The 14,984-nt window shown below is 35.8% G+C and overlaps 1 protein-coding gene across 1 annotated transcript in view; it reads right to left on the bottom strand.

Annotated features, from left to right (window-relative positions):
* The window catches only part of LOC101413984 (EGF-like and EMI domain-containing protein 1), a 571,143-nt gene that overhangs the window by 147,914 nt on the left and 408,245 nt on the right, over nt 1-14,984 (bottom strand). The gene's annotated exons all lie outside the window — the stretch shown is intronic.

The raw sequence follows: 14,984 nt of genomic DNA, 5'->3' as shown, positions 1-14,984 counted from the left end.
CACTTTCCAGTGATACTGAACAAAAGGGAAACAGTAAATACAGTAACAGGAACAAAAGTAAAGATAGGTCATCTCATCAAAGAGACAACTTATTACAACCAGATTTGAGCAATGCTGAATATTATGCACCAACAACATAAATAACAAACACATTTGTTGACAGTTTCATTTTTAATCTTCTCATTAATTTGAAACTGACTTAACTTATAGGATTTAATGGAGAAAGCAGGAATTGGAATAAAAAGAAAACCTAGTTTCACAATGAAGATAACAAGTAGGCCTTGCCAGATGGCAATATTGAAACCTATGGCAGGGTCATGCACAGAAATCAAGTGCTGATTTTCTAATGAGAAATGATGAATAAATGGGCTGGAAATTTTTGTAGGTATAGAAAATTGTGTATTGATATTCCAAGAAATCCAGTGGGATGTGGTATCTCAATTCTGTACTTTTTAAGATATGCTTATTCTATCATATTGTTCTTGGAATTTCTGCTTTCAATAATTTATTCCATATTATTTACAAAGAATTATTTATTCCCCTTATCCTTGGAATGAGTGTGTAATTAGCGCTTACTGATTCTTTTCTCCTTAAATCTAATGTATGTCAATTGCTGAGCAATTTCACTGGTCTATAAATGGCCTCCCTTCCATTTCCATATCCTCATCCTTCTATATTATCTTTCATTCCATGGCCAGCACAATTTTTAGAAACTGCATTTCCATCCTAACGTTATTCTACTCAAAAATCTCCCATTGAAAACTATACCCCTGCCCATTTACTTAAAAGATTTATTAAAGAGTTGAAGTCATCCACAAATCATCCACTGAATATACTTTCTAACTCTGCCCAAAAAGTCTTCTCTTTATCTTCAAAACATTGTTTCTCAAAATGCATTCAATGAAAGACTAAATCCTGGGTTATAAATATTTCACGTTCAAAGAGTGATTCCTCATTAACATGTTTTAGAAACTTGGGTGTGGTAAACTGAATTATGTACCGCTACATAGCCATGCTCTTAATCTTAATCCCCATTCTAGTGGGTGTGAACCCATTGTAAATAGGACCTTTTGGAGATGTTACTTTTAACTGTGGCCCAACTGAATGAAGTTGGGTCTTAATCCATATTACTGGAGTCTTTAACCAGAAGAAACCAGAAATCCGCGGTTAGAGAAGGCTGCAGGAAGAAGCTGGAAGTCAGCAAAAACCAAAGGAGCAGCCACAAGGAGAGAGAGATGGGAGGCAGAGATGAAAGTCAAGGAAATCCAAGGACTGCAGCAAGTCAGCACCAGAATGCCACAGACTCTGGGACAAAGCAAGCCTTACCAATACCTTAAGTTTGGACATCTACCCTCAAAAATATAAGCCAATAAATTTCTGTTAAGTCAATATCAGTTTACAGTATTTGTGATAGCAGCTCTGGCAAAATAAGACAATGGGTTAAACAAAGGTAAACTGGCTTCTCTTTTATCTGGTATTTCTTAAGGGAGTTTTAGTATGTAGTGTTTCCCCAAATTATTTGACCATGAATCCTTTTTCATGAAGCAAATTGCTTGATTTACATCTATCCATATGCATATCCATATAAATATAAATATAAATATTTCTGAATCGTATTTATCAAAGTTAAAAGCTCCAGAAGGGTAGAGACCATCTCTTACACCATTTTGAAACCCCTTGCCATATCTGTATTATAATTAACAAGCACTTAATATCTATATGACAAACTGAGCGAAAGAAAGGGCTAACAAAACACTTTCTATTGAAAGTGTGACCCAAGGACCAAAAGCACAGCATACTCTGGAGCCTATGAGAAAAGTAGATTTTTAGGCCCAGCCCCAGAAGTGGAAAATTCCAATATGTGTCTTAAGGCTATATTTCAGGTGATTCACATGCACATTAAAGTTTGAGAAACACTGAGCTATAATATCTTTAATTGTTGAATACACTAAGCTTTCACATTGCTATTTTGCTTTCTCATGGCTTGAGACTTTTAGTAAGGATCAAATCAATTTACTTTTAATAAGGAGAATATCTCATGAATTATTATTAACTTAATTTTCTCAACTGCAGTTTTAATGTGTTTTCCAGTGCTTGGTCAGACCTCGACTATGTGATAATTATTAAAAATGTAAGAACTTACATAAAAATAAATAGATAACTTATTTATGTATTTTAAACCTTTGAATTTTACAGAAATATTGTCTTTTTTAAATTAGAGAAGTGGCAGGTTTGCAGAAAAGTCATATAAAAAAATACGATGTTCCCATATATCTGCCTCTTGTTGACACTTTGCATTAGTGTGGTACCTGTCTTATAATTGTTGAAAGAATATTAAACTACTATTGTTACCTACAGTCCATAGTTTACCTTATCCATATGCATTTTCCACCCTATTACCACCCTATTAACATGCTGTAACAGTATTGTACATTTGTAATAAATCATGGAAGAACATCTTAGATTTGTATTAATACAATTAATACTATTAATTGTTTTGAATGCAGAAGCTTATAGTTCACTTGTTCAATGACATATATCAGATTGTTTTAAATGAACATATATACTCACCAGTGAAAAGCAATTTATGATGAGCTTTTTTCCTTACTATGGTTAACATTTTTTGATGAATTAGCACAGCGATCATTTTGGTCACTGTGGTAGTGTGAAGCTGTATGAACCCACAAAAAATTGTGTTCCTAAGCCTAAACCATTTATGTGGATGTGAACCCATATAAGTTGGACCTTGATGGGCCTACTTCAGTTAAGGTATAGCCCACCTCAGTTAGGATGGTCTTAGTCCTATTATTGAAGTCCTTTATAATCAGAATGAAATTCAGACAGAGAGAGAGAAAGCCAGGGAGGGAACAGCCAGAAGCTGAGCATCAACAGGACCCAGAAGAGAAGGGGGAGACCAGGAGACATTGCTATGTGCGTGGCTGTGTGAGAGAGGAGCTAAGGAGTGAAGCGGCCAGTCCCAGAACTCCACAGTCTTTGGGAAGAAAGCATCACCTTGATGACATCTTGATTTAGACCATGGGCTCTTAACAAGGGGTCTGTGAGCCCGAATTGAAATTTGAAAAAACAGTATTCTTGTGGGGATGTGTTGGTGTGGGTGTGATATATTTATTAAATAATACATAGTACAGTGTGGACTTAGTAAGGGGTCTGTGGTCTTTACCTGACTGGCAAAGTGGTCTGTGGAACAAAAAAGGTTGAGAACCCCTTGATTTAGACTTTCTTTTAGACATAAAACTGTAAGTGAATAAATTCCCATTGTTTAACATAACCCATTTCATGGTATTTGCTGAAACAGCCCAGGAAACTAAACTAGTCATACTTAAAAATATTAAATATACATGACGCAAAGAGAGGACTTTTTCTCCCACACCCCACTGGTGGTTTGTGCTTGCAAATTTGCAGCTTCCTAGTTCTGTGAACTCATCAAAGCAAGAGAACTTCAGTTCTCTAGAACTGATAGGTTCTTAGAAGCTTAGACGTGTTTCTTAATCATGGCCTAAAATATACATAGAAAATGCATTCCTTTCAAAGTTTGATTCCTGTCTCTGCTCCCTCCCCCAGCCCCTTCTTGCCCACACAGAGATATGAGGAAATGGAATCCTGGGGTACCCATCCTACTCCAGAAATATGGTCAATAAGGACCCGGTGAGAAACTGAGACCAAGGCTAACATCTTTTCCCTTCTTAGGTGTATTCCTAGCCAGCAGTGGCCCTCCTACAGAAACAATGCCATGCAGCAACATCGTGTGGTCTCTTACTGGAAAGCTCTCAAAGGAGTTTTGAAAAGCAACTGCTTTTTCAGTCTCCTAGTCAGACTATGAGGAATTTTATATTGGATGAGAGCAATTAATCATGACCCATTGTCCTGAGTATTTTAATAAACAATCACAGGGGTACTATGCTTTTATATACCGCCTGAGGTTCAGCATGCCCCTGGCAAAAAGAGAACATTTTTAGAAAAAATTATCAAGATATGAATTCTTTAAGTAGATCTTTCCTACTAATGGGAAATAGAGAAATGTCTGAAATTTTAATTTTGTAGTACCTGAAGTGTTCTAAATTTTACAATATTTGTTATACTTAGGAATATACTATTGCCAATGTGACATTGGAATAGAAGCTATAAAGTAAAAAAATATAAGTAAATATGAATACTATCATGTACTTGGTTTTAATGCACGTAGAATACATCCATCAAATGCATCCCCATAATATGTATACATTGGGATAAGTAAAATGAGTGGTGCCCTTTTATTTTGATATTAATTATATTCAAGGATGTACACGCCTGGTCTGTGAAAATATTAAGGGCTAGAATGAATCATAAAACCAGAAACTTAACTTGTATTTAAGAACTAAGATATACAGCTATTTTAGCAATGAGTATCTAGCTTCAGTTCTATGAGATTCTATGCTGAGGGGTTCGGTCATCAGAAGGTCTCTGAAATTACAGACACATGAAAGTCAATAGCAAAATAACAAGTCAATTTTTAAAAGCAGTTTTAGTGAGATATATTCACATACCATACAATTCATCGAAAGTGTACAATCAATGGCTCTCAGTATAATTGCAGAGTTGTGCATTTATCATAGTCAATTTAGAACATTTTCATTGCTCCAAAAAGAGAAAAACGCATACTCCTAATATCGCTCTGTTATTGACAATTAGCACTGATGTGGTTCCTTTGTTACAAGTGATGAAAGAATATTAAAATATTAATGTTAACTATAGTCCATGGTTTGCATTAAGTATATTTTTCCCCATATACCAACCTATTATTGACACTTCGTAATAATGATGCACATTTTTTCTACTTCATAAAAGAACATTCTCATATTTGTATTATTAACCACAAAACCACCACACAGTCATTGTCCACAACAGGGTTCAGTATGTTATCCTCTAGCTTTCCTCTAGTGACATACACGACCCTAAACATCCCCTCAACAACAAGCGCTCTTAATTCAATGCTCTTAATTACATTCACAATAATCTGCTACCAACACCTCTACCCATTTTCAAATATTTACAAATCAACCTAATTAAATATCCTGTACAACTCAATGTTAACTGGCTTGTTTCCTGATTAGAAATTACATATATGGATTCATTGCCTACCTTAATGAGTTTTTATTGAAAGAAAAAATGTTTCCATTATTTAGAAAATGATAAAGGAATGTCTTATAGAAAAAAAAACTATAATTTTTTTGACATTAAGAGAGAGTAATGTGGATCTTGCAAGGGCAGGAACCAACCTGTTCTTTTAAGAAGTCAGAAAAGATCTTTCTTCAGTATATAGGCTCTTATTTGCTGATTCTTTGGTGGGTGTGATCCCATAATCAAAAAATATCTAGCAGGTAAGCACAAGTCAGAGAAATTAAGGGGAGAGTTCTGGGGCTTCAGTATGGACATTTTTTTTGGGACTAGGCTAAATACATAATAACATAACCTTTCCATAACTGTCAATGAGCTAAAAGATCTTATTCCTCATAAAGTAAAGCCTGTGTTTTGATTCCTGATATATGACAAAATTTAAGGACTATGAGCCAAACTTTGGAACGAAGATGTCTTACTGTCCAGCATTCCCAGATTCTCCTTCCCTCACAACTATTGTCTTTGCTAATGGCAGGCGCTGCTGAGTGTAGGTTTGCTTGTTGGTTACGTTTTATCCTGATATATTACCACTGATAGGCTTCTGTGAAAGATGTCTTGCTTGGCAGCCACGGGCTTCAGAGACCTATTTTTTCTAGTCCCCTTTTTCAGCATCTGGAATCTCTAACTTCCATAAATCTGTATGTCCCTAATGAAATTTGGAAAGTGAGGCAGCTCATCCTGGGGAATTTATATCAGTTATGGTTTCCTGTGTCTCACCTCACTTCCAAATATACTTTTGATTATAAAAAGTCAAAAGCCGAGTTCTTGAAGTGATTATTGTGAATCATTATGGGGAAGATGATGGTATATATTTAAAAGATTGGCTTAAAAAATACAAAGTTGATTTCTACTTGCCTAGTAGAGTTTCCAATTCGAATGAATGGACTCTCTAGCCTGAAAGACTCAGATACTTATGTCTTACTTAACTCAGCATTTCTGTAAAGAATGTTTTAGATATGGCAGTGGCAGGTAAAGATACAACTTTGCTGTTATGATTTCAGATGTCTTCTCATGTGCTCAAGAGATACAGCAGGGCGAATACCACTAAGTGGAAATCCAATAAGAAATTTCACTAAGGAAACTGTAGGAGGGTTGTTGAGTTCTAGACTTAGTGAGTAGCCCCTTCCCTGTTCCTCACGGCCCATTTTGATTCAGTAGTGGTTATCTCTTTCTCCCATGGCACTTTGCTTGTGCCTGCATTCTATTTACTTCTGCTATCTCATTTTTTGGAGACAAAAACACCAGCTTTATTTTGTAAAAGTTGAAATGGGAGAAGAGGATTTAGGGGTGTAGACTAGCTAAAACTGTGCAGAGAATTAGGCAAACTCTCCCACCTACAAACAGAGGATAGCTGTGGAACCTCAGTCTTCCCCTATATGGGGTCCTGCCCTGGATAAACAGACCTCCCAGCAGAGCACACCAGAGGGACATTCTTTAGGGCACTGGCAGACACCAAAGAGAAAGCAGAAAGATGGATGAATTCCACAAGCCCAATTCGTTTCTCCAAATTTATAAGTGGAGTAATTCAGACACCTTCCTCTAGAAGCCTGGAGTGAGAGAACAGAAAGATATCCGGATTGTTAGGCTAATGAACATTTCCCCCTCATGTGGTCATGAAGCAGGGGAAGGAAGTTTCCCACAATCCAGGTGTTTTCATACAAAATCTCAATTAATCCTTTAACCAATGTAAATTTAGGTATTGTTATTCTGGTTTTTCAGATGGAGAGAGAGAAGCCCATAGATATAAGCAGGTTGCCTTACATATCATAGTTAGTAAATAGCAGGGTCAATATTCAAGCCCAAATATGTACTCTTTGTTCTACCACATGCACAGTGTACTGGGCAAATACACGTTGGGTGAATGAATAAATGGATAGAAAGAAATTCTGCATACATTCATGTGTCAACAATTAGACAAGAATTTTATGTGGTTCAACCTTTCTAAACATAACCAATTCTGCATTGTAAATATTTCTTAAAATTCAAGAGGATAACCTTTTCTTTAGTATACAGGGATAGACTGTATGGGAATTTTCTGAAATTGTTCTCCATTTTTATATCATCCCAATAGACAATTAGCTTCTTGAGGCCACAGAACTGTTCCTACCTTGACATTCTCTCCAATGACATGGCTGTGAAGGAGGCCCTTGAAAAAGTGACTATTAAGAGAAGCAATACACGGGAAGCGGATTTGGTCCAATGGATAGGGCGTCCACCTACCACATGGGAGATCTAAGGTTCAAACCCAGGGCCTCCGGACCCATGTGATAAGCTGGCCCACGTGCAGTGCTGATATGCACAAGGAGTGCTGTGCCACACAGGGGAGTACTCTGCATAGGGGAGCCCCATGCTCAAGGAGTATGCCCTGTAAGCTGGAGAGCTACCCAGCACGAAAGAAGTGCAGCCTGCCCAGGAGTGGTGCTGCAAACATGGAGAGCTGACACAGCAAGATGATGCAACAAAAAAACTAGACAGATTCCTGGTGCCGCTGACAAGAATCCAAGTGGGCACAGAAGAACACACAGCGAATGGACACAGAGAGCAGACAACTGGGGAGGGCGGGCAAGGGGAGAGAAATAAAATAAACAAATAAATAGAAGTAATACAAAGAAGTAGACAAATCCTTAATAATTATTTAAGTCATTTTTATTAACTCAAGAACATATATAAATATATATGTATCTTTTATCATATATATATATGATATTTCAGGTGTTAACAGTCCATATTTGAGGATTCTGATTGATTCAGTCTTTCTGAACTAAGAAAAAAATAAAATCAAAGAGGATTAAACTTTAACAGGAGCAATATCATTTACACATAGAGAAGGATTTACTGATAGCAAGGGTTATTAAAGAGACTACAGAAAGAAGTTCCAGAACCCACTCCCTTGGAGATGTCTAATACCAGGATAAACATCCAGCTGGTTTATATATAGAACTGCTTGGAGGCAAGGAGCTGGCCTGGAATGAATCTCAAAGCATATAATATAATTACTTCACTTTCATTTAAAATATCATGCAGTAATTTTATATCCAGGATGCTTAATGATAATGAACCCTGAAGGAAGAAACCATTATTTCGTACTATTCCAGTATTATCAAATTACTCAGCATAGTAATGAGCACATAGTAGTTACCCAATAAATGTTTATTCACCAGATTGATAGATCAATTGGGAGGAATGACAAATTGGAAGAGGGGAGCTGGATTCTTTCCTAGCTCTACAAAAAAAGCTTGTGTGTTTCTAAAAATATAACATTTAGAGTTTCCCAGAGTCAGTCTCTCTGTAGAATCTGACCTCTATGAATTGATGACTCCACAGTTCTGATTAACATGTTCTGCATCCACTTCACACTGCCTATTAATTCAATGTGAGGAAAGAGTACTGAACAACAAATAAGAAAACGTGGCTTCTACTGCTACTTTGTCTACCAACTAGCATTCTGAGCTTGTTCAAATCATTTAATTTCCTGGAATTCCATCTACAGTCATTTTAAAAATAATTCTATAAATTGTATTCTTAATTATAATTGTAATTCTATAAATTACATTTATAATTCTATAAACTATGATTCTATAAATTCTGTTCTTAATTATAATTCTATAATTCCAGAACAAGCACATGCTGAGTTACATTCTCTATTCACATTATCATTTCACATGTGTGTCAGGAAAATAAATGGTCCAAAATATCATTAAAATTACTTTTGGGTCAAACCTGGCAGAGCTCCATTTTCCTCAGTCTCTTTCTCTGTATCTCCATTTATATCAGTTCTAGTAAGAGGGCAGAGACTCAACCTGAGTAGCCTCACTTGTAGATTGATCAAAAGGATCTCCCACAGGAATGGATTAGTTCAAGAACATGTTTTCTTTTGGGGATTCGTAAAAGAACTTCAAACTGCCACAGAGACCTATACTGATAACCAAACTGTTCAATTACTCAGACTTCAAATGAATATCCCAGAATGACTGGAATCTATAGACAAGGAAATGAATAAAAGATAAACTGACTGTATGCTTAAATACTGTGTATTTGTATTAATGGATGTATATTCATTCATCCATTCATTTATTAAATAAGCATTTAGGAAATTCTGCCAGGTGCCACATAGCTGTGAGTTGGGGATGAAAAACTGATAAGATATGGCCATTTCCCAAGATATATTCCTAGTCTAATAGATGACACAGGTACACAGGTGTGTAAATAAGTAAGGGCAATTCTATGGTAGAAGTTCCATACCAGAGGTATATATAACATAGAAAGGGAAGTGAGTATAACTAATATTCTAGAAATTAAACACACACACACAATAAATTTAGAACCCAACAAAGACCACAACAGATGGAGAATATAGAATATATTGGAACAGATGCAGAATATAGAATAGCTATGTATGAAATAGTGAAAGAAAATCCCACACTGATAAAAATGAGCATACAAATGGAAATGTATCTACATTTTTTAAAATAATGAGATTTTAAAGTATTCTAAAGTTTAAAGTAAAGTAAAAATATTGAAATCACAAATTCAATGGAATGGTTGAACATATACAGTAAAGAGAGAAAAGAGACTAGAATATATGAAAGAAAGAGATGGAAGACAGGATGACAGGGTCTAACAAATGTATAAATAGGGCCACAGAAGAAGAGGATGTTTAGCAGCATCCTGACCTCACCCTGTTAGCATCTCTCCCCTTACTTGTGACAATCAATAGTGTCTTCAGACATTGCCAAATGTTCTTGTGGGGCAAAACCGTCCCTGGTTGAGAACCATCTGCCATAAAAAACAGACGAGAAACAAAAATTTCTGGCTCCTTTTCCTCACAGTTATGAATATAAAAATTCTAACAAAATAATAACAAATTAAATCTTTAGAAAATAAAGAAATAACATCCAGTTGCATTTTTCCCAGAAATGCAGAGTTTCATATTTGAAAATCTAGAATTAGCATAACCCTCACTAGCAAATCAAAGAAGAAAAAAAGCATGTCATTTTAACCAATGAGATAAAAAGCATTTGATAAAATGTAACACACATTCCTAATAAAAATATACAGAGATATTAAATTAGGATACAAGGTAACTTGCATAATCCAACAAGGGTATCTAGAAAAGAACTTCAGCAAATACTACTCTAAAAGGGAAAATGTTACATGAGGATGCACTGACATCAATTCTCAAATTAATCTACACATCCAAAATACCAAAGAGTTTTTCATGGAACTTGATAGCTGATTCTAAAATTAAAAATATAAAGTTGCAAATAGCCAAAAATAGACTAGAAGAATGCATGTAAGTGTTGCATTAAGGCAATGGTATTTTGGCACCAGAATAGAAAAATTAACCAATGGAACATAGAGAACCCAGAAACAGATCCATGTGTATATGGAACTTGAATATATGAGAGAAGTGAGCTAGAGAAGGGAAGTACTTTCCAATAAATGGAGCTTAAAAACAATAATTATCAATTGTAAAATGTATTGTTACCTCACACCAAACACAAAAATCCAGATTGCATAGCTATTTACATGTCAAAACAACATTTCACAAGAAAATAGAAATGAATACTTTTTGATCATGGGGTACAGAAAGTTTTCTTAAACAAGACATAAAAAGCACTAAAAATTAAAGACTGACAAATTCAACTACATTATAAGTAAGAAACTTTGTTCATTGAAAAGGCAAATGAAAGAAAGTGAAATGATAAGCTATTAAATGGGAAAAAATATTTAAATACATGGAATCAAAAAATGAAAACTATACAGAATTCCTACAGATGAATAAATAGACAAATAATTCAAAAGAAAAATGAGTAAGATATTTAAACAGATAGAAGACATACATATAGTCAATAAATATATGCAGAAATGTTCAACCTCATTAATAATCAAGGAAATGCAACTTAAGATCACAATGAAATACCGCATCCATAGTTCTTTTTTTTTTTTTACATCATAGTTCTTTGACAAAAATTAATGTCTAACAATACCAGGTGTTGGAGACAATGTGGATCAATAGACTCCCTCTAACTCTGTTGATATTAGAATTAACTGATACATTGCTTTGAAAACAGTTTAGTGTTACCTTTAAAATTTCAGTAGTCATATACTTTAGGACACAACAATTCCACTTCTAGGTATATGCCCAAGGGAAATTCTTGCATGTGATATGTATAAGAATAATAAGGCAGCACTGTGTATAATATCAGTGCCAATTAATGAAAGAATTGATACATCTTGGTACATAGCAATGAAAATATTTTACTAGCATACTATTAATGGAAAAATCACATCCAGAAGATTACATTCAGTATAACACTCTTTGTATAAAATTCAAAACCAAGCAAAACTAAGAATATAACATTTGAGTATGCTCATATATGATAAACATATGTGTGTATATAATATAAATAAGGGCAAATGATCATAAACATAAAATTCAGGGTAACCACCTCTAAGCGTTGGCATGGGGACAGGATTGAAGAAGAGCAATTAAATTGTTTTTAAAGTATGTGCATATGTGTGTTTGTATATGAGTACACAAACAAAATAAATAAGCTCAGAGCTTCAGTGACAGATGGTTCTTCCTCCTCTTTATTTTCCCCTTTCATCTATACCATGTAAGAATGTACACTGTGAATCAGAACCCAAACTTTAGGTTCCATGTTATACCTGAGACAAGGGGGTTACCAAGGTAATTGAGCTAATCAGAAGCCTACTCCAAAAATTATACCTCTTTAGAGAAAAAGTTTAAAGAAGAGAATTCGCTAAGAAGGCCATTTACAAATGTTTTCATCTCAGTTAAGGGTATACTATAAATATATTTTATTGTTACACCAAATGGCTGCATTAAAATGTTGATCTATATTTTAAAAAGCAATTCCAATAAGTTAAATTAAATTCATATTAATGCAAAGAAAACATCTTTTAAATGATTGTTTAATTTTATTGCTGCAGCATTTGAAACATTTGGTCTTTGAAACCAACTGACTTTTACTATTAGCAGCCACTAAAGACACATGACTCATTAGTGCACTCACATGAATTGATGTGCTCATTAGCAAGTGGCTTTAGAATGCACGGATTTTCAAAATGACCTCTAATTTTTAAAAAATTTAATTACATATGTAAATAAATCTGAGATTCATTATGTGTTTAAGAATCCAGCAAGCTGAATCTCTAGTGTTATCATTTCTACTAGTCACTTAAGCAAATGAAAAGGAAAACATGCTAAAATATAACCATGAAACTGAGAAGGGTGGCTCTTTACCTGTGAATTGCCCCACTCCCTAAAGCCGTGCCCCAGTTCTGCATCTAGGTCAGTAGGAAGTCCGCATTATCTCAGTATTAAACTCTTGAGACTCACAAACACTGACTTATTTTTACTCCATTTGTGTAAATGGACATCAGTTAAATGAAACCATGGAAATCACTTAACTAAATATTTAGGCATCTTTGTGAGAGATCAAGAGCAACTACCTTCAATGAAAATATGAGATAAATGAATTAGTGGGTATAAAGTCTAACATGCCCAATCAGCCTAATAGTTACTTTAAAACTAATAATAGAAGGGGGAGTGGATGTGGTGGGTTGAGTGCCCACCTCCCAAATGGGAGGTCCCTAGTTTGGTTTCTGGTGCCTCCTGAAAAAAGCAAAAATGAACAAACAAGCAAAACAAATGATAAAACCAACTCAGGGAAATTGATGAGGCTCAGGGGTTGAGCACTGGCTTCCCACAGACAAGGTCGCTGGTTCAATCCCTGGCTCCCGGTACCTCAAAAAAAAAAAAAAATAGCAATTACCATACCTAAACAATGACTAATTGCTGTGTGAGGCACTTCAGATCTATCTATAAAGAAGTTAATGATGACAATAATAATGTTCAGCCAAAGAGAATCAGAAGTCGCTGCCTGTCAGGCTGGGGAGGGATCCTGACATACAAAATTCTCATCAGGCAGATGGTGTTGACTTCAGTTGTCATGAGTCCTGCCTTACCCTGGACACCAGGAATTCGTGTCGATTCCTCTGATACTGAATCGATATTGGGAACACCATTATTAACCTATCACATCCAGAAAATAAAAATTGTCACACTTGTATGAAAAAGAGCCTGGGTAAATCTAGGACTTGCCTTTGTAAAATTATACCCTTCCAGACCTAGAGGACCCTGCCTGAGGTGAAGCCGATCAAGAAAGGCCCACTGTCCTTGAACCTCTGCTATATACCTACCTGAGGACCTTCTGGTTGGTGCCTGACCTCTCCTGGAAGGATCTGAATCTTTCTGTTTCCTGAGAACTTCATAAATTCTCTGACCTATCCACATTGCATCAGCCTACCAAAGGGGTGCTGATGCAAAGTACCAGAATTCTGTTGGCTTTCATTTAGGGTATTTATTTGGGGGTAAAAGCTTACAGTTAAAAGGCATTGAAAAGTCTAACCCAAGACACAATAAAAGGAGCTTTCTCACCACTCAGCTGCCATGTGTTGAAATAAGATGGCGGGCCATCTCTACCAGGTTTCAGCCTTCCCCTCTGGGCTTCCCCTTGCTCTGAGGCTTCATGGGCCCAGCTTCTTCCTGAGCTCAGCTGTAGGTTGGCACATGGCTTGTTCCTCAGGGCTTCCTACATCAATCTTGGCCCTCTTCCCAAGGTCAGCTGCGAGATCTCAGGTAAATGGTCTATATCTCCCCCGGGCTTTAGCTGTTTGAGCCTTCTCCTTTCTGTCACATAGCAGGATCAAAAATGACAAATTCTCTCTTCTGTGTGTCTTCTTGTGTCCATTATATCAGACCTACCAAGGCGGCAGGGACTTAACCTGAGTTACGCCTTACTGACATAGAGGAATCAAAAAAGCCTAATTGTAACTTGTAATTCAACCAAAGTCACCTCAGTTGAATTTAATGCAATCAGAGTATCACACACAGAGGAATAGATTCGTTTACAAATATAATCTTTGTCTTTTGGGGATTCATAAAATAATCTCAAACTGCCACAAACACCTACAACTTGTCTTTGGCATTTCCAGTGAGTCCCACAGCTCCAGCCCCAGGTGCTTTCTGTGCAGATGTCTTTCATTTGTTTTGTTTTATCTTATCAACCTATTCACATATCCTGCATCAGGAACGGACTTGTCAGAAAAAAAAAAAAAGTGTAATTTTGTGAGGTCAATGTAGAAACATAATCAGAATAAATGCTTTCCTGCTGTGGTCTTTAAAAATGCATGAAGAGATAAAACACTAAAGCATTTTAGTAGCATGAATAGATATAAAAAATAATTAGAAAGGACAGTAGCAAGGCATGGTACAGCTGATCTTTTCAGTTTGGGTATCTCCTTTTTTAGAGATGAAGAGAAGGAAGCAATCTCTGACGTCATTACATTCTCAAATGGCCAGCAGCTGAGCTTAAAAATATGGGTTCAATTCATAGCTGTCATTTGAACATCTACTATATGCCACCCACTCTTCTAAGTGTTTCAGATGCAATATCTCATTTAATCATTTAATCCTTACAGCAATGTTCTGGTTTTAAGAATTACTGTTATCCTACATTTCACAGGTGAGGAAAGAGTTTTAGTGAGAATAAATACCTTGCCCAAGGTCATGCAAATTGTAAATGACAGAACTGGGACTCAAACCCAGGTTTCTCTGAATGCAATGCACTTAACCTTGTGCTATAATGACTTAAAACATCATTTTGTAAAGTTTGGGTTTATGTTTCAATCTTAGCCTCTAATCAGTGAGCTCCTTCAGGGCAGAATTTATTTCTCATTAATTTTTATATCCCCAGAGCATGGAATAATGCCTAATACAG

This window comes from Dasypus novemcinctus, chromosome 4 (genome assembly GCF_030445035.2).
Source record: "Dasypus novemcinctus isolate mDasNov1 chromosome 4, mDasNov1.1.hap2, whole genome shotgun sequence".
Classification (NCBI taxonomy): Eukaryota; Metazoa; Chordata; class Mammalia; order Cingulata; family Dasypodidae; genus Dasypus; species Dasypus novemcinctus.
Note: the sequence above shows the minus strand (reverse complement) of the source record. Positions and strands in the feature narration are given on the sequence as shown.